General features: G+C 36.5%; 1 protein-coding gene across 2 annotated transcripts in view; it reads left to right on the top strand.

The window, feature by feature from the left end:
* The first annotated feature begins 930 nt into the window (after positions 1 to 930).
* Rbfox1 (RNA-binding Fox protein 1) overlaps positions 931 to 19,325 on the top strand; it is a 299,703-nt gene continuing 281,308 nt past the window's right edge. Inside the window, exon 1 of one of the 2 annotated variants that reach the window (XM_089103487.1) lies at positions 931 to 996. The gene's annotated coding sequence lies outside the window, so the exon portion shown is untranslated. Of the gene's footprint in view, positions 997 to 11,650; positions 11,772 to 19,325 lie in introns of those variants that run through there. The other variant, XM_089103488.1, reaches the window with a different exon arrangement.

Raw genomic sequence — 19,325 nt, 5'->3', positions numbered from 1 at the left:
GTGCAGATGAAGGATGACAGATTGCGGAAGACTGTCCTTTTCGGCCAAGCGTCTAGGGCTAAACAGAAAGTAGGTCATTCGCGGTTGGGGTGGGAGGAAGTCATAAAGAAAGATTTAAGGGAAATTGGAATGTCCTGGGAGAGTGTAAAGAAGGAGGCTCTAAGAGAGGGTCCAAATTAGTACTTAAAAACGTCATTACGGATATACTTAAAAGTTTATGTAATCACATACTTAAGCTTGATAGCAAAAGGGTCTGTTCTTCATCACTTTATATTCTTATCATATATAATACGTAGCATTAGCATTTGAGAATTATTGAACGGATGTAGCTTATGCGCTAGTGAGCAAACATCGGATGTTTGTAATGACAACTTATAAAGACTTAAATTAAGCTTCAGCTGTGTGTCAGAAAGTAATGTTTACGACCTATAGTTTCCCACTAAATGTAAACACAAAAGATCTATTGATAGGCTTTAAAATCTAAAAGCGGTTTCTTTTTGATTTTCCGTGACATATAAGCTACAAGACACAAGAACATAAAAAGCTCTTAGATTAGTCGGTTTAAAATACTCCTTCGACCTGAAACCAGGCTGCATTTTTACGTTTCTATGTAATGCAAACAGTCTCATGTAAGTGTTACCTACTAGTATAAAACCACTACAATTACTTTTTGCCAAATTGATTCGTCAAATGAGAATGTTTATTTCCTTTCCAGAAAATAACTGCAAAACTGGAAAATTCTTCTTTATTTTGCTTTTAGGTGACAAATATAAGCCAGGTAGGTATACTGTACGAATGTCCTTTGTTACAAAATTCCTGCTCCTTCCTTCAAATTTATCTTCAAGTTTAAACAAACTCGCGAATTGGTTACAGGTGTTGGCAGTATCGCTTGAATCCATGTTATGATTTATTTGAAGAAATAGACTAGTTGTGGAATTACTGTCAATTTAACATGAATTGATGGGAGCTGAACAAACTTGCGTCTTACCGTACAGAGTAAGTATCTGCAATATCTGAACCAAGACCACATCTTCCTGACACTAAGATATCAGACTTGGCTTGACCCTTAGATAGCTAGTGAATTTGCAGTTTTCAACATAGGCCTAATTTAGATAGCATGCATAATAGGAAGTGAATACATCACATGATGCCTTTTCTTACACCCTTTTATATTTCAATAATTACTTCTGTGGCAGGTCACATTTTTGGTAAATTTTTACCAAATCATATTATTGATTTACAAATAAAGGGAAAATACCAATAGACCTACAGGCTAGCCTACCACTTGATGCCTTTTTTATGCTCTTTCCAAATATAATAATCACTTTTGTCAGAAATGAATTTTACCCCACCCCTAAATACCAATTCAGGGTATAGGCTATATTAGCACATTAGGGGGGGGGGGGGGTGAATTTTAAACTTACCTCCCATTTACATCAGAAATAAAACACAAGCAAGGTGTTTCAAGCTTTTGCTGGGTTTTCTCAATCCTGATAGCATATATAGGCTAGCCTAAGTCTAGTTTAAAAACAGCCTATGTAACATAGGGCCTAATAGGCTACTAGCCTATTTCTTAGTTTAAAAGAAAACCCTGATATGGCTTTAAATTATTCTATGAATTGGATATTGAAGCCTGTCCATTTTTTAGAGTGCCTCTTTCCAAATGGTGCATCCCATTTCAGTCTGTGAAACTCTTGCCTGATCCTGTTCCAATTTATATAATTTTATTTTGTGTAGGCTAATTGGTTGCTTTATCTAGACTCAATTCCATTCTATATGTAAACTTGATCACTAGGTCCATTGCAGGTCTGATAGGCAGTGGAGACAAGTATTTTGGGATCTTTCATTAACAACAGAATAGGGAGGGTGCCTGGCTGGTCTAGAATCTTGTTGACTGTGGAACTGAATGTTTGGTTACAGCAGATACAATTTGATATGATAGGCTATTATCCTAAGTTGTTCATCCACCTTCAATCAAGTATGTTAAAATCACCAACCATGATATTCCTGTCTCTATGAACTCCCATTAAACTACTGTAGTTAGGATACCCCTATCTATAGTAGTTGTAGCACTAATTATTCTATTCATTTTGTTTTAAACAAAAACAAGAATAGGCCTAAGCCATAGGCCCAATACAAAAGGTAGTAAAGGGTCCTTTGCAGGTCTGATAGGCAGTAGAGACAAGTATTTTGGGATCTTTCATTAACAACAGAATAGGGAGGGTGCCTGGCTGGTCTAGAATCTTGTTGACTGTGGAACTGAATGTTTGGTTACAGCAGATACAATTTGATATGATAGGCTATTGGAAGAAGTAAATCCCAAGTTGTTCATCCACCTTCAATCAAGCATGTTAAAATCATCAACCATTATATTCCTGCCTCTTTGTGAACTCCCATTAAACTACTATAGTTAGGATACTCCTATCTATGCTAGTTGTAACACTAGTTATTCTATTCATTTTGTTTTAAACAAAAACAAGAATAGGCCTAAGCCATAGGCCCAATACAAAAGGTAGTAAAATATGGATATTACAGTGCCATAGGCCTTTCACATTACAATAAAGCAATTGAGCTTTTCATTCAATTGCTTACATTTTGTTAGCAATTTAATCTTCTTAGTGATGCATGGAGGTTGTAATGTGGAGTTTTTCTGGCCAATTTCAGTTTGTTAATCCTTATATAAAAAATAATAATTGATTGATTATTATAATTCCTGCTGGTCATTTGAAATAATTTCTTGTTTTTTTATGATATTGAGGTTTAATACCCCCCCCCCCTTATGTATTCGAAAATAGATTTTCTTCCCCCAAAACTTTTCTGAATTTATGCCACTGGGTTCAGGGGTGTAATATTATCAAAATCCTGGGGGAGGTGGGGGGCAAAGTTGGAGCCAGTTTTCCCTAGTCAAGTGAAAAATGACCAAATGGAAAATTAGCCATATAGTACCTTTAAGACAAAGGTATACTGAAGAAAACTGATCTGTTTTGTGGATGCTTGATTACATAGGCCTATCTTAGTTTTGTCAATTTTTTTAAAGCCACTAAATTTCAGCTGGGGGAGCAAACTTGGGTCTGATGAGGGGGATTCCCCCTTGTCCTATAGTAAATTACACTCCTGGCTGAGTTATTTATTTATTTATTAATACTAATAATGTTAAGCACAATGCCAAATACACAAAGATAATTGACTGCCTACTTGGTAGTAAGCTAATCTATATAAAATTGTACATTCACCACCCTGTACTTACATACATACATATTATCTGATTCTACTGCCTCTGATTACCTTGATTCAAACTTTTGAGCAAAGTAAGGTCTAATTCTACTCTTCAGTAATCCTAGAAACAACTTAGTGCTGGTCAATTTTCTTTGTGGTTTAAATTTTATAATATTATTATATTATAATAATATATATATATATATATATATATATATATATTATTATATAATAATATTATTATTTTAGTAATAATAAATTTTATAATATATTGATGCTGCTGTGTTGCTGGATCATGCATACATTTAATAAAGAATCTGGTTGAATATTATCAATCCTCTTAATAATTTTATAAGTATAGTTAGACATATGCGTCTACTTTGAAATTGGAGGGAAGGGATTTGGAGCCTGGAGAGCCTTTGGGATCATAGATGGCTAAAAAGTTTGAGAATCATCTTTGTGATGATCCCTCTTCTCATGTGATGTTGAAGTAATGGTGATTAATCAAACAGGAATAAAAAAAAGAAAAAGGAATATCCTCTAAGGCAATTATGGAGGGGATTGTAAACCTTAGTTCTTGTGTATTTCTTACCTAGCTAACCCAAATATAGCTGTTGAGAAACTTATTAGCTGGCAAAAAAATAAAACCAGTAATTTTAAAGCACAAGTGGGCAAGTTTGCTTGTTTAATCATTCCACTTGTTTTCCTTTTTTTGTTTCTCTTTTCCTTTTTTTTTGTTCCAGAGGTAGTTGTTTTTTGTGGTTATTTTTGAAGAATTTCTTGTTTTTTGTTATTTTTTTGTATGTTTTCTTTCTCTTTCCTCTTTTTGTATTATTCTTAGACTCTGTCATTGTACATTTATTGTATACAATGGGTTTTCAATATATTATTATTTCTTGCTCTAAATTATGGATTCTGAAAGTTTAAACCATAGTATATTGCATAAGCTACCAATATTTGTTGTTTTTATGTCCTTTTTTTCAGACATCTATGGTTTTCATTGGTTTTGCATGTTGTATGTATGGATATATAATTTCCTTTGGCTTTTTATTTTTCTTCTACTTAGCTAATCATATAGCTTAATAATGGACAATTGTTCTAATAGAGAAAACTGTGTGTTGATAATAATTATTTTCTTGTGTTGATTACAATCAGGTTGTTTTGTCTAAGAGAACTGAAATCCCCAAGATCTGGCATTTTTTTCATCACAGTGTTCTTTTTGGTTGTTCACTGATCTCAGTAGACTCTTCTTCCCTCTCTGTGTTTCTGCTCTTTTGCTGCATAGTGAAAATTTGTATTCTTTGCTAATGGTACTTCAACATTTTCATCACTTTTCATTTCCATACAGTGAAAATGTTTAGTTTTGTTTTTTAATAACTAGAATTTTGCTACTATAGCATTTGGAAATAATTAAGGTGAACTAGACTTGTGGTGCTAAGATCCCATGAAGTATTGCAGAAACTATGAGCCATTGATCACAGCTCCAGAGCAGAAGATATGGCAATTCATAATGAATTGGACTAGAGCTCTTTAGGACACAAAATATTTGTAGCTGCTAATCATTGCCAAACCTAGTTTAGATCTTGTAGGCCACTTTTGAATGTGGATTGCAGTTGACAAGAATGTAGCCCTTCTATCACAGTGGTTCTATTGAGGACAGAGGCCCAGTACCATAGCTATAACAGTTGATCAAGTTTCATTGGATCAATTCCCAACAGCCCTTTTATTTATTAGGCTGAAAAAACAATTCTTGATAATTCATACTCCTCCACAGAGGTAAGGTCACTATGAGACCATACAAAAGATATAACTAAAAGCCTTTCACTCTCTTATCAAGCTTGTTAGGGAACTGAAATCCCCTTCTGGTAAGTATGGTATGACAAGGATTCAGGGCCCCTGTCCTCCTACCTCGCAAAGGTCAAATTAATCCCAGACTTGGGAAAAATATTAAAAAAGGACAAGTAGGATCCTAATTCTTCTTTCCAATAAAGTTTTATTTGTGTCTAATAGTGGTTTCATGTGATGTAATTGACAAAAATAGGGGTATCCCCCCAATAAAGGTTGTAACAGGTAAAGACCATGGAAAAGCAGCTCTAGGACCACTCCACCTTCTATTACTCTCCACCAAGTCTGGTTAAGATCAGACAATCTATTCTGGTAGGTATCCTGGGAGAAGAATTTAACTATCCCTCTGCAGATGTTGGATCATTGGGTTACATCAAGATACAAAAAGACAATTAAGGCACTAACTCTTTCTACTTCCAAGGTCACTTCTGGTAGACTTACTATTGACCAGAATTTAGGGTCCCTTCATCCATCCATCACAGAGGTTTGAATGACCTCAAACTCTCAAAAGTAATGCTTACCCTTTTGTTGAGATTCAACAACCATGTCTCAAAGATGTCTCCAACAAATGATTTGAGCCCCCCCCCCCCTAGAGCAGTCATATTAGTCCCTGACTTCCATGAAGTAGAAATAGTCTACTACATGAACTTTTACTTCTGATTTAAATAAAAAAAAACAAGTTTTTTTTTACTGAAAGTAAGGCACAACATTAAAACTTAAAATGAACAGAAATTATTTTGTATATGAAAGGGGCTGTCCCCTCCTCAACGCCTCGCTCTTTACACTAAAGTTTGACTCTGTCACACAACTTTATTTTTTAAAACAATTTTAAAAAGTTAGACTCTTTCTCACAAGTCTTTTTTTTTAAAGAATAAAAAACTTTAGCATAAAGAGCAAGGCTTTGAGGAGGGGACAACCCCTTCCATATATAAAATAATTTCTGTTCGTTTTAAGTTTTAATGTCACTCCTTACTTTCAGTAAAAAAAAACTTGTTTTTTTTTATTTAATTTCTGAACGTTTTTGAATTAATGCAGCTTTGATTTTGGCTCACCATACATGAATAATTAGAATGAAATTTGCATATTAATTTTATAGCTTTCTCAAAATTTTGTTCTGATGTAACTTACGAATTAACTTACGTAACAAACTTTTATATTTGTATGTTTTTATTATGTGTATTAGGGAGTTTACCCCTAGTCAATACCTTGCTCTTTATGCTAAAGTTCGAATTTTGTTCAAATCATAAACCCCTTAATCACAAAGGCCGGTTAATTAGAATAGAAAGCTCTTTTGAAAGTACTAAAAAAACTTTAGCATAAGGGCGGGGTGTTGAATAGGGGGCGAATCCCCTCATATACGTAATAATTTCTGTTTGTTTTAAGTTTTAATATTGCTCCTTACTTTCAGTTGAAAAAACTTGTTTTTTTTTATTTAATTTCTGATCGTTTTTTAAATAATGCTTGAAATCCGGTGCCCCCTTCATAGAAATGTCTCTTCCCCCAAGGAAACCTCCTCCTGGTAAGATCCTGGTAAGCCCCCGTAACCCCCTCCTCCGACCCCCCCCCCCTCCAACCAGAACAAATCCCTCCTGAAACGTCTGTATACTTCCCATTAACCAATGCTATATGTAAACAATGGGTAAAGTTCATTACTTGCAGCCCTTCCCCTGGAAACTGTGGGGGATTAAGTCATCCTCAAAGACATATTTATTAGGTTTCGACTATGCTGAACCAAATGGCTATCTCAAAATTTTGATTGGGTGACTTCGCGAAATAAATTAGCTTAAGAGGGGGCCAAGCTGCCCTCCAATGTTTTTGGTCATTTAAAAAGGGCACTAGAGCTTTTAATTTTCGTTCAGATGAGCCCTCTAACGATATTCTAGGACTACTGGATCGATACGATTACCCCTGGGGAAATAAAAAAAAAACAAATGAACTTGCAACCATGGTCTTTTTTCTGGCAAAAAATACAAAATTCCACATTTTTGAAGATAGGAGCTTAAAATTTCTATGGCAGGGTTCTCTGATATGCTGAATTTAATGGTGTGATTTTCATTAAAGTTGTATGACTTTTAGGGGTTGTTTCCCTTTTTTTCAAAAATAAGGCAAATTTTCTCAGGCGCGTAAATTTTGATGAGTAAAACTAAACTTAATGAAACTTATATATTTGAAATCAGCATAACAATCTGATTCTTTTGATGTATCTATTGGTATCAAAATTTCGATTTTTAGAGTTTTGGTTACTATTGAGCCAGGTTGCTCCTTACTTACAGTTCATTACCACAAACTGTTTGACTAATTTTGGTTGACATGTGGCAACTCCTTTTGGTTATTGTTATGATTATGTGCATTTAGGGACCCTCTTTCCACGCCCTATAGGGCCTGGATCTGACACTGATTTCAAAAGCCATTACTTCTGACATTTGTTCTTAGTTCCCACAAATATTCTTTAAGATATGACAACTCTTTCTGGTAGATTACCCGAAGACAAGATATGAGAATCCCCCAAAGAGGTTAACATGGGTAGTGATCCCCATATTGAAATGCCAATAATCTAGCTTTCTCTTACCATCCCCACCAAGACTAGATTGGACTTCAATTACCAAAAAGTGTTACTACTACAGTAGCTATCATTTTCAACTAGGTTTTATGATCCAAAAACCTCTTTCTGTTGTCTAAATATTCTAATGACCAAAATTTACCCCCCTCTCCACCTTCCTGTTAACTTAGGTCAGAAATGGGTACAGATCTCTTACAGGCCACAATTAGGATATGTTAAAACCAGTGTCGTTACTAGCCAAAATGTTTGAAGGGAGGGAGCAAGAGATTTTACCAACTGGCTGGCCATTTTTACGGACTGTTGTTTTGTCAAAATAATTAGCATAATGTCCGTTTTGAATACAATATGCAAAATCACTGCATGAGTCGGTAAAACCACTAAATTTACCAACCGAGATTTAGATTCCGGTAAATACCATGTCACTATTTCAATGCTGATTCTTTGACCAAATAGAAAGTTGTGGCGCCATCTGTAAAATTACGGCAGGACTCGGTAAAACTGCTGTTTTTACTGATCAAGTTCAAAATTTCTGTAGATGACATGCCAGTATTGTCATGGTCTTTATTGAACTGAACAAAGAATTTTACCAATTTTTTTTTTACCAAACGACCAAAACATGGGGGGAGGGGAGATCCTCCCCTCGCCTCATACGTGACGGCTCTGGTTCAACATCTTACTTCTGTCCAAGCTGGGTTGAGATCTAATAACCTCTTCTAACAGATCACCAGATGATACAAATTTAAAGACAGCTTTGATTTCCCTCCTTTTGTAAGGTCAGATTGGATCTTGATACCATAAAAACCCCTCTGGATCATTAACTCTTATTCCTCACCGATTTTCGTGAAGATCTTCTAGAGAAAGTTCTGATCACAAGAATTCAGGCACTCTTACTCCCTACAAAGTTTGGCTGAGATTAGACAAACAGTTTTAACAGATCTGGTAGTGAAAGCACTCTAGAGACCCCCCTGGAGCATAAAAGTCCTTACCCCCCAAATCTCTAGTTACAATGCATAATATGAACTCTGACCAAATTTAGCTGAGAACATATAAACCCTTCTGCTAGATACCATGATCACAAGAATTTAGGAACCTCCACAAAGCATATAACTAAGATAGTAGTTTTTATTCCCCCAAGTGCAATCAATTCAGACCATCTTTTGTGTACCATATTGTGTGCCAGATGGCACACATTATGGACCACCCTGCTCCTCATCCTCTCCTCAGAGGATGTATCACTTTAGGAAAACCAAAAATATAACTCGGGCTCTTTCTCTTTCTTGCAACAAAGCTTGATTGCGATCCTATAACCCCTTATGTTAGATTTTCTGAGAGCAGAAGTTTAGGGATCCATCCCCTCCAACAGATGGCATCATATATTTACCCCTCAATATTACAACTAGGATAGTTACTTTCGTTTTGCATACACTGGCGTCAATTCACTTAAATAAGGGAGGGTTTTATTTTTCAGGTTTTAGGGAGGGGGGCAGTGCTGTCTATTTTTTCAATGAAATCACCAAAAAGGCTATTTTCAATGAAAGTGCCAAAAAAGATGTTGTTTCAAAATCTAGGGGGGCAAACAATCTTGGGGTCCAATACCCTCTTGCCCCCCCCCCCCCCAATGGATGCCACTGTTTTCAACAAGTTTAGTTGGTATCAAAATGTTCTGTTGTATGTTCTGATGGCCAAATTTTGACCCCCGCCCCCTCCATGCCACACAGAGACTGGATCGGTTTCTGTTACCCAAAAGTCATATCCAGGACACTAGCTCTTACTTCCTGATAAGTTTTCTCACAATTCGAATGTAGTGCTTCTGGTAGATGTCGAAATGACAAGATTTTAAGGATTCTTAAGAAAAAAATGAATGATCTCTAAGAGGTTTCCATAGATGTTCGGTTTTGTTTTGCTTGTTGTTTGTGCTATTTGATAGGTTAAAAACAAATTACTTCAGTATTCTTTTTTCAGAAAATTACGGGAAATTTTGCAAACTTTAAAGGAACTTCCCTTCTTTGTTTCTATCACTATGCTGGATTTCTAGAATTTATATTTTTTAACGTTACTGAGAAACAGGTCGTTGATCACAATAAAATAAGAAGAAAGAAACTCCAGCAATGTTGCTCCACAGTACAATGCATAGCGTATGAATGATTGAAAACAGTCCCAATTAAAATTCCATTTGAGTTTATATACAAACATCAAAAAATTGCCTTCAATAAAGCCCGCACTCCATGTCCTTGTCATTGGCGTAAGCAGTGGCGGATCCAGAGGGGGGTGAGAGGGCGCGTGCCCCCCTAATATCGTTTGATGTAGTTTAATTTATTTATTTAGCGCAATTTTGTGCCAATTAAAATTGCTCCTAACGCAAGTATATTTGCTGAATTTATTTTGCCCGCCCCCCCCCCTAAAAAAATCCTGGATCCGCCCCTGGGCGTAAGCAGTGACCCAAATTAAGCGTAGGATGGGGAGCGGAGGGATACGGATTTTTTCATAAAAGTAGGTACTTCAAAATCTTGGGAGAGCTTTTCCAATTTTTTTTTTAATGAAGATAAAAAAAAATTCTTCAAAAACTAAGAGAACCTTTGCCAACCACCATATGTTTGGATCAAAGCAAAAGGGTATTTGTTTTTATGCACAATCCTAATGCATCCATACTTTTACCTTATAGTTCTGGATTTGTTAAATTTGGTACTTTAAAGATAAAACGTTGCAGTTGTGGAAGTGCTTTATCCAGTAAACAATTGTACAAGTATTTTGGGAGAGTTACCGCATCATGTTTTTACTGTGGAAATTTTGCTGAAGTTAGAACTTATTTCGATGAGCTTTGTGACTGTTCTGGTTTTAGCTCGACAATAGAAGTTTTGCTGAATAGGCAGTGAGCCGGTGACTCACCACAGCTTCATGTATCTTTAGTTTTAACTAAATTTTAAAAGTAAAGTTTTTCGGTACTGGTGCATTATATGGGCACTTCTAAAAAGTCAAGTTTGGTTAATGCTAATGAAATAAAATAGGATTAATATATAATATTTTAGAAACAAATTTGGGCTATATATTTGCACATTAGGGGGGTGGGGGTAAAGCATACCATATATTAAATACGTAACCTAACCTAGGTACCTTTTTCCCTCCCCTAAACCCCAAAAAACAACAGTTTAAATATCGTAAACGCAATGAAAACCACGCTTTGCATTGCATTTCTGTATAGCGGTCTCTTGCAATTAACCCGTCGCAGACCCATTGCAGGGATGGCACCCAAAAGCTTATTTTGGGTGCCATCTAGCACTTTGTGGTGGTTGTAAAAGTCGAATTTATAAAAAGCGTTTTGATGTAAAAATTAGCTTTTAAATGAGCTCCTTAACATTGTCACTATGACGTTCCAGTGGCCCACTAGTGGTGAAGAATACCACTAGCACATCAGGACATATCAGTGCTACCCACAAAAAAGAAACAATTTTCCTTGGTATTGATGGTGGGGGGGATTAAGTTTCCTACATCAGGTTTTTGACAAGGCGATTCCAGTGATGTACTTTTCATTTGGATCCAATGCCATTTTCAAAGGGTTTCAGGCTCGTTCAAAATTCCTATAAATTTGTTTTCAAAATAACATTTTACTATAAGATTAATCGAAGAAATAATATTACCATTCCTGAATCAGCTAAAAATGACAATTTCTTTTTCCCTAGACAGTTTATTTTTAAAGTTTTTTGGTTACTATGGGGTCGTGGTTTGCTCTTTACTATAGTAGCGGCTGCCGCTGCAACAATGATTTGTTTTGAAGCCTTTTATCCAACCATTTATCTGAAATGACAATTGGCCCATTTGATGTCAGGCGCCACGTTCCGTAATTCCGGCCATGTTCACCACCCATTACGGATTACTAGTGAACAGGAAGTGCGTGCCAATAATTAAGTATTTAAATCAGTAAAAGGGTAGGGTATGACAGAATATAAAGTAAGTTTCGCTAACCGCATTGCTTTGACCCTCGGGTCTCAGTAACGATGACTTAAGGCTAGAAGAGCAGTCTCTATGATTTGATTGGAATATTCTTTTGGTGTCAATGTGTCATGGTGAGATATCCTGGATTTTTTCCCAATCAATATCTCATGGATACTCGATTTGGAGTGGAATTTGTTTGAAAGCTCGCTATGATTTTTTTGTATGTAGCATTTTCCATTTGTTCTTCTCAATGCTCATCATTTTCTATTATATCAAGTTTTTTTTGTTATTGCATGATCCGTAGCGTGATGGCATGCCGCTAGTCTTAGAAATTCGATAATTGTCACCTGTATTGGTGGTTAGATCCAAAATTGATGGTGGAAGACAAAAAGTTGCCAAAACTTAGTCGCTTTGTAAGTAAATAACATTCATGACCTTACGCTTATTTTTCGTAAAAGTGGTAATAGCCCCCAGAAGAAGGAGAACAATCGTTTTTTGTTCCTTGCTAACAACGTTTTTTGTTCCTTTTGTTCCTTGCTAAGATTAACATTCAAAATCCTGATATCAAATTGCTAATACCCCCACATTGGACTACTTTTCCTCAAAAGTAGAAAGAATTATTACCCCAGATATTCACGCGAGCAAGCATACAAGGGCCCTTTTCTAGTCTACGCTTCACGAATTCTCTAAAGTTTATTACTGCTTCGGTAATTTCAAATATTTAAGGTTTTAGGCATTTTGACGGATCTCCCACTCCCGCAGAAATATTTCATATTTGTCAACCTACAAAAAAGCCCATACACGGAATTTATTTCGAACAGGGGGGCAAAGCTTGTAGGAAATGCGAAAAATAAGAGAAACAATAGTAAAATATCAAGATTATGCTCAAAGTCCCCTTATTTTCGTCTCAAACCTGACACACTACGCGTGCAATTTCGGTCTTTATCCCCATGAATTAGGATAAATAATTCTTGGAAAAATCAAAAAAGTAATCCATTGAGTATTAGAACTTATGTACACATCAATCCGGCAAAGCATCTATCATCTTTTCCGTCCCTACATCATGGATATTTACATTCAGGGACCAAATTTGTAACAGAGGAGACAGCTAGAGGGACAAAAGAGAAGCAAATAGTCTTAAACATTATTTGCTTTCCTTGCTTACCACCTGCTTCTATCTTAATGGAAATTCCTTCGTCTCAGACTCATTAAATGACCAAATTAGTACTCGGAAACTCCGGAGGAGGACTTGTCAAGTCGGGAAAAGACTAAAACGAAGTGGATAGAACTTGGAAAATTAAAAACAGTGTCGCTCCTATTTAACATGATTTTCGTTGAATTTTTGTATTCTGCTAAGGGAAATGACTGACTTCTCTACCGATTCTCCCATGAAGAGACATCAAGGAGGCACACTTGTGCCTCTATAAAGAGGCGACCCACCACAATGTTAAGCGATTTCAGGTCCTAGAGGTCGCAGAGAGACGGCGGTAATTGCATTTTGTAGCCCAAGCTCAAACTAAGAACCTTGCAAAATTTCATCCTCCTCCGACTTTATCTTCATGGGGTAAACTGGGCCGGAAGTTTGGACCCTCCCACCACAGCCCCCCGTTAACGTTGTCCGATTGGGCTGAAATTTAGAGGTTAAGCTTTCCTAGGGCCCGGGAGCTTATCCTCGAAATTTCAGCTCAATCCGATCACTCCTTCCCTGTTTTCAAAAAACCAAATATAGCCACTTAAAATTCATCTCTTTTTTTTTCTTAGCCACGCCTACAGGCCACAGTTGGCAACGGATCCGGTTGAATGAGGACTCATTCGAAGCAGAATTCGACCTGTTAGGGCCTTTTGATATTTTCAGACCGAAAAAATTATCCCACGAATTTACATTTACGAAAAACCTCGTTTTCCTATATTAGCCCATGTTAATTTGTCCCTCCCCAACCCCCCCGTGAACGGTGTCTGATCGGGCTGAAATTTAGAGGATAAGCTTTCCTGGGGCCTGGGAGCTTATCGTCGAAATTTCAGCTCAATTTGATCACTCCTTCCCTGTTTTCCAAAAACCACATATCAAGATTTTTGGGAATTTGCTTGCGTCGAAAATACCTTCTATTTGCTAAACAACAATTACTATTGTGTTTGTTTAGTCCAGCGGCTGAGACTTCAGACTTTCAGGCCGAAAACTCGGGTTCGATTCACCATCAGAGCAACTTTTTTATATACTTTGAAAAGAAACTCAGTTTCTTTTTTAAATTATTTGAAAAAAATTACGTTTTCTAAAGAGTTAAAGAGGCTGAGTTACAAGGTCGACCCTTAAAACGTACAGGGATTAGGAGGCACAGTTGGGGGGCTGTTAAAGAGGCTGAGTCACAAGTTCGAACCTTAAAACGTACAGGGATTAGGAGGCACCCTGTACGACGTGATTTGAGTATTCAGGAATTAAAAGCCTTAACACAAGAATGTTCAAGAGCGGGGGGTTTGGGGGGCGGCAGCCCCCAACTTTAACTCCTGACACGATCAGCTAACAGTTAGTCAAGCAATAATAAGTAATAAACTGTACAAAAACGTGCAGAAATTATTTGAAAAAAACTACGTTTTCTAAAGAGTTAAAGAGGCTGAGTTACAAGGTCGAACCTTAAAACGTACAGGGATTAGGAGGCACAGTTGGGGGCTACCACCCCCAAACCCCCGCTTTCGCAGCCTTTAAATATAAAAAAAAATTTCTTTAAACTGAAAGTAAGGAGCGACATTAAAACTTAAAAAGAACAGAAATTATTCCGTATATGAAAGAGGCTGTGCCCTCCTCAACGCCTCGCTCTTTACGCTAAAGTTTTTATTGTTTAAAAAAAGAGTTGTGAGAAAGTCAAACTTTAGCGTAAAGAGCGAGGCGTTGAGGAGGGCACAGCCTCTTTCATATACGGAATAATTTCTGTTCATTTTAAGTTTTAATGTCGCTCCTTACTTTCAGTTTAAAGAAATTTTTTTTATATTTAAAGGCTGCGAAAGCGGGGGGGTTTAGGGGGTGGTAGCCCCCCAACTGTGCCTCCTAATCCCTGTACGTTTTAAGGTTCGACCTTGTAACTCAGCCTCTTTAACTCTTTAGAAAACGTAGTTTTTTTCAAATAATTCAATAAGTAGAGGATGATACAATCAGTGGCGAAATTTCGTCAAAATCCTAGGAGTAAGGGGCAAATTTGTAGCCAATTTTCCTAAATCAAGCGAATATGACAGTGAAAACTAAAAAATGAGCCATATAGCACCATAAAGGTAAAGATATACTAAAGAAGACTGACCTGTTTCTGTGGATGCTTGAATTACGCAGGCTTATCTCAGTTTTGACAAGATTTTTGAAGAAACTAAATTGAAGTGGGGGGGACCGGGATATGGGGGAGGCAAACCGAGGTTTGGTAGGGGAAGTGCCCCCCCTGCCCCACAGCAAATTACGCCTCTGGTTACAAAGACCTTGGTATTCTGGAAAGTCTACCACGCCTCTATATTGCTTCTGCTTTCTAAAAATCTTCATCTGAAGAAGAAAGCAATAGAAGAGTGGAACACAGATTACGTTGACGGGTGCGTTCACTGTTATTTCTCGAGGAAAACTGGAAAATAGATTTTTTAAAGATTTCTGTAGCAAAAAAATCCTGACCTGATTGAGCAAAACTAAGGTCATTTTCAGACTCAGAGCATCAAGATTAATCTAATTCAGCTGGAAAACCCTGGACGATTCTAAAAAAAATATCGTTTTGTTACCCAGTGTAATAATACAAGGCGCATTTTATTCTGAGCTACAAACATTGCTTTGTCTGTTTTTACTTTACAAGAAACAAACACTAAGAATAAACTAATCAGTAAGAAAAAGAGCTAACTTTCAGACAATTTTGTGGTATAGAGTGTACTTTAATTTCATTAATTTACATACGCGACGTACTCTCCTATGCCAATTAAATAATCTCTTGAGTGTATGCCAGAATAGGCTCACTTTTTTAAAACTGCTTAGTTCTTGTGTGATACTTTAAGCCATTTAAAAAGAACAAAAAGGGGAATTCATCCGATTGGTTCTTCTCTGTGAAATTTTGAGCCAGCAAAGAAAATGATGAATTTTTGTGTCACTTATTTTTTTTTACAAGTGAATTTTAATTTTCTCTACTTAAACTCTAATCCTTCCTTGCACTACACGAGCAGCTGGAATTTTCGTGATTCGGTACGTAGTTTTCAACCCTGTCGTGCTATTTTTGCATAAGGGCTCTTTTATCTTTAGCCCAATGTGATATGATATTTATTTGTTAAAAAAAAACAGCTGGGCCATGGTAAATAATATAAGACGAATATAATAGAATATAGAAACAAAAAATGGTACAATTATTCCAAAAAAATTTCTTGATGCAGCATACCCAAACGGATGAATCTACAACAATTTTTTATAGTAACAAAATTTATATTTTACAAAACCCAAACAAACCATCCCCCATCACCTTTTCCTACCCCAAACATTTCCTTTCTCGAGCCACCCAGCTCTAAAAACTCAGCACATCGGCCACCCAGCTCTCCACACATCGGAAAATATATAAACAAAGAGTAAAAGCATAAATGTTTGCTGTGTTTTTACTGAGGCTTTTAAAGAATTTTGCTGGATAGGTAATACTAGTAGAATGCTTCGTCTGGATTCTGTACCCTGTATAGCAATTCCTATGTTATTTGCGTACGGCACGTTCCATGGCACCTTTCCATGGCAGATTACCCAGGCAGATTATCAGACTGGTTATTAGGAAAGGTTTTTTAGGGAAAGCTGTTAATCATCCATGTGTTATCCACAGTTCCATTTTTGAAGTCTGTGGAAACAGTTTGACGAGTTCGGTGAGATTATGTTCCATGGCGTTTGATAGACATTTGCGAAAAAGGGGTAATTAGTGATTGGATAATTTTTTAACGTGAAATCTCTGAATGAAATATTTTTGGAGCATGTACTTGATGATGGATAAAAGGGTTAAGGTGATTCGCAATTACGAGCAAGGATCCCCCCACTGGCTCCTGGTAGTAGGCTACGCATATCAAATTGCTGTACTGTGGGTTAGGTAACATGATTAAACATGCTTTTACAATCGGAATTTATTGATTGAAATTTGCAAAAAAGGGTTAATTAGTGATTGGATAATTTTTTAAATACTCAGAATCGAAAATAAATGGGATCTGCCTCAAGGGGAAGGCTCAGAGGGCCTTCGTTCCCCCATTTCTGAGGGCAGGGGAGGGGGGTCAATTTTGGAGGGAAAATCAAAAATACTCAGATTCGAAAATAAATGGGATCTGCCTCAAGGGGAAAGGCTCAGAGGCCCTTCGTTCCCCCATTTCTGTGGGCAGGGGAGGGGGGGTCAATTTTGGAGGGAAAACCAAAAATACTCAGAATCGAAAATAATTGGGATCTGCCTCACGGGAAAGGCTCAGCGGCCCGGCGTTCCCCCATTCCTGAGGGCAGGGGAGGGGGGGGTCAATTTTGGAGGGAAAACCAAAAAGACTAAGAATCGAAAATAAATAGGATCTGCCTCAAGGGCAAGGCTCAGAGGCCCTTCCTTCCTCCATTTCTGAGGGCAGGGGAGGGGGGGGGGTCAATTTTGGAGGGAAAACCCAAAATACTCAGAATCCAAAATAAATCGTGATCTGCCTCTAGGGGAAGGCTCAGAGGCTCTTCGTGCCCCCATTTCTGAGGGCCGGGGAGGGGGGTTAATTTTGGAGGGAAAACCGAAAATACTCAGAATCGAAAATAAATGGGATCTGCCTCAAGGGCAAGGCTCAGAGGCCCCTCATTCCTCCATTTCTGGGGGCAGGGGTCAATTTTGGAGGGAAAACCAAAAATACTCAGAATCGAAAATGAACGGGATCTGCCTCAAGGGCAAGTAGTTCATTTTGAATTTCTTTCATTGAAATGCAAGATTTGGAATATTTCAGTAGTTTTTTGTTGTGCTTTACATGGTCACTGTTACATTCTCTTAATTTTTCAAAGTTCATTTTGAATTTCTTTTTCGAAATGCAAGAATTGGAATATTTCAGTAGTGTCTTGTCATGGTTTACCTTGTCACAGCTACATTCTAATGATTTTTCAAAGTTCATTTTGGATTTATTTCGTTGAAATGCAAGAGTTGGAATATTTCAGTAGTGACTTGTTGTGCTTTACCTTGTCAAAGTTACATTCTCTTGATTTTTCGAAGTTCATTTTGAATTCCTGTTGTGAAATGCAAGAGTTGGAATATTTCAGTAGTGTTTTGTTGTGCTTTACCTTGTCACAGTTACATTCTGTTGATTTTCTTAGTTCATTTTGAATTTGTTTCATTGAAATGCAAGAGTTGGAATATTTCAGTAGTGTTTTGTTGTGCTTTACCTTGTCACAGTTACATTCTCTTGATTTTTCTAAGTAAATTTTGAATTTCTTTCGTGAAATGCAAGAATTGGAATATTTCAGTAGTGTATTGTAGTGGTTTAACATGTCACAGATACATTCTCATGATTTTTCAAAGTTCATTTTTAATTTCTCTTGTGAAATGCAAGAGTTGGAATATTTCAGTAGTGACTTGTTGTGCTTTACCTTGTCACAGTTACATTCTCTTGATTTTCCGAAGTTCATCTTGAATTTCTGTCGTAAAATGCAAGAGTTGGAATATTTCAGTAGTGTTTTGTTGTGCTTTACCTTGTCACAGTTACATTCTGTTGATTTTCATAGTTCATTTTGAATTTCTTTCATTGAAATGCAAGAGTTGGAATATTTCAGTAGTGTTTTGTTGTGCTTTACCTTGTCACAGTTACATTCTGTTAATTTTTATAGTTCATTTTGAATTTCTTTCGTGAAATGTAAGAGTTGGAATATTTCAGTAGTGTTTTGTTGTACTTTACCTTGTCACAGTTACATTCTCTTGATTTTTCTAAATTAATTTTTAATTTCTGTCGTGAAATGCTAGAATTGGAATATTTCAGTAGTGTTTTGTTATGCTTTACCTTGTCACAGTTACATTCTGTTGATTTTCATAGTTCATTTTGGATTTCTTTCATTGAAATGCAAGAGTTGGAATATTTCAGTAGTGTTTTGTTGTGCTTTACCTGGTCACTGTTACATTCTCTTAATTTTTCAAAGTTCATTTTGAATTTCTCTCGTGAAATGCAAGAATTGGAATATTTCAGTAGTGTCTTGTCGTGGTTTACCTTGTAAGAGCTACATTCTCATGATTTTTCGAAGTTCATTTTGAATTTCTGCCGTGAAATGCAAGAGTTGGAATATTTCAGTAGTGACTTGTTGTGCTTTATCTTGTCACAGTTACATTCTCTTGATTTTTCGAAGTTTATTTTGAATATCTGTCGTGAAATGCAAGAGTTGTAATATTTCAGTAGTGTGTTGTTTTTGTGTACCGTGTCACAGGTACATTCTGTTTATTTTAAGATGTCAATTTTTATTTCTTTAAGTTAATTTCAAGAGTTTTAATATTTCAGTAGTTAATTGTTGTGATTTACTTTGTCACAGTTATATTCTGTTGATTTTCATAATTCATTTTGAATTTCTTTCATTGAAATGCAAGAGTTGGAATATTTCAGTAGTGTTTTGTTGTGCTTTACCTTTTCACAGTTACATTCGCTTAATTTTCAAAGTTCATTTTGAATTTCTCTCGTGAAATGCAAGAATTGGAATATTTCAGAAGTGTATTGTCGTGTTTTACCTTGTCAAAGCTATATTCTCATGATTTTACAAAGTTCATTTTGAATTACTGTCGTGAAATGCAAGAGTTGGAATATTTCAGTAGTG

This window comes from Artemia sp. Qi Xiang Cuo, chromosome 17 (assembly GCF_049724085.1).
Source record: "Artemia sp. Qi Xiang Cuo chromosome 17, ASM4972408v1, whole genome shotgun sequence".
NCBI classification, from domain to species: Eukaryota; Metazoa; Arthropoda; class Branchiopoda; order Anostraca; family Artemiidae; genus Artemia; species Artemia sp. Qi Xiang Cuo.
Note: the sequence above shows the minus strand (reverse complement) of the source record. Positions and strands in the feature narration are given on the sequence as shown.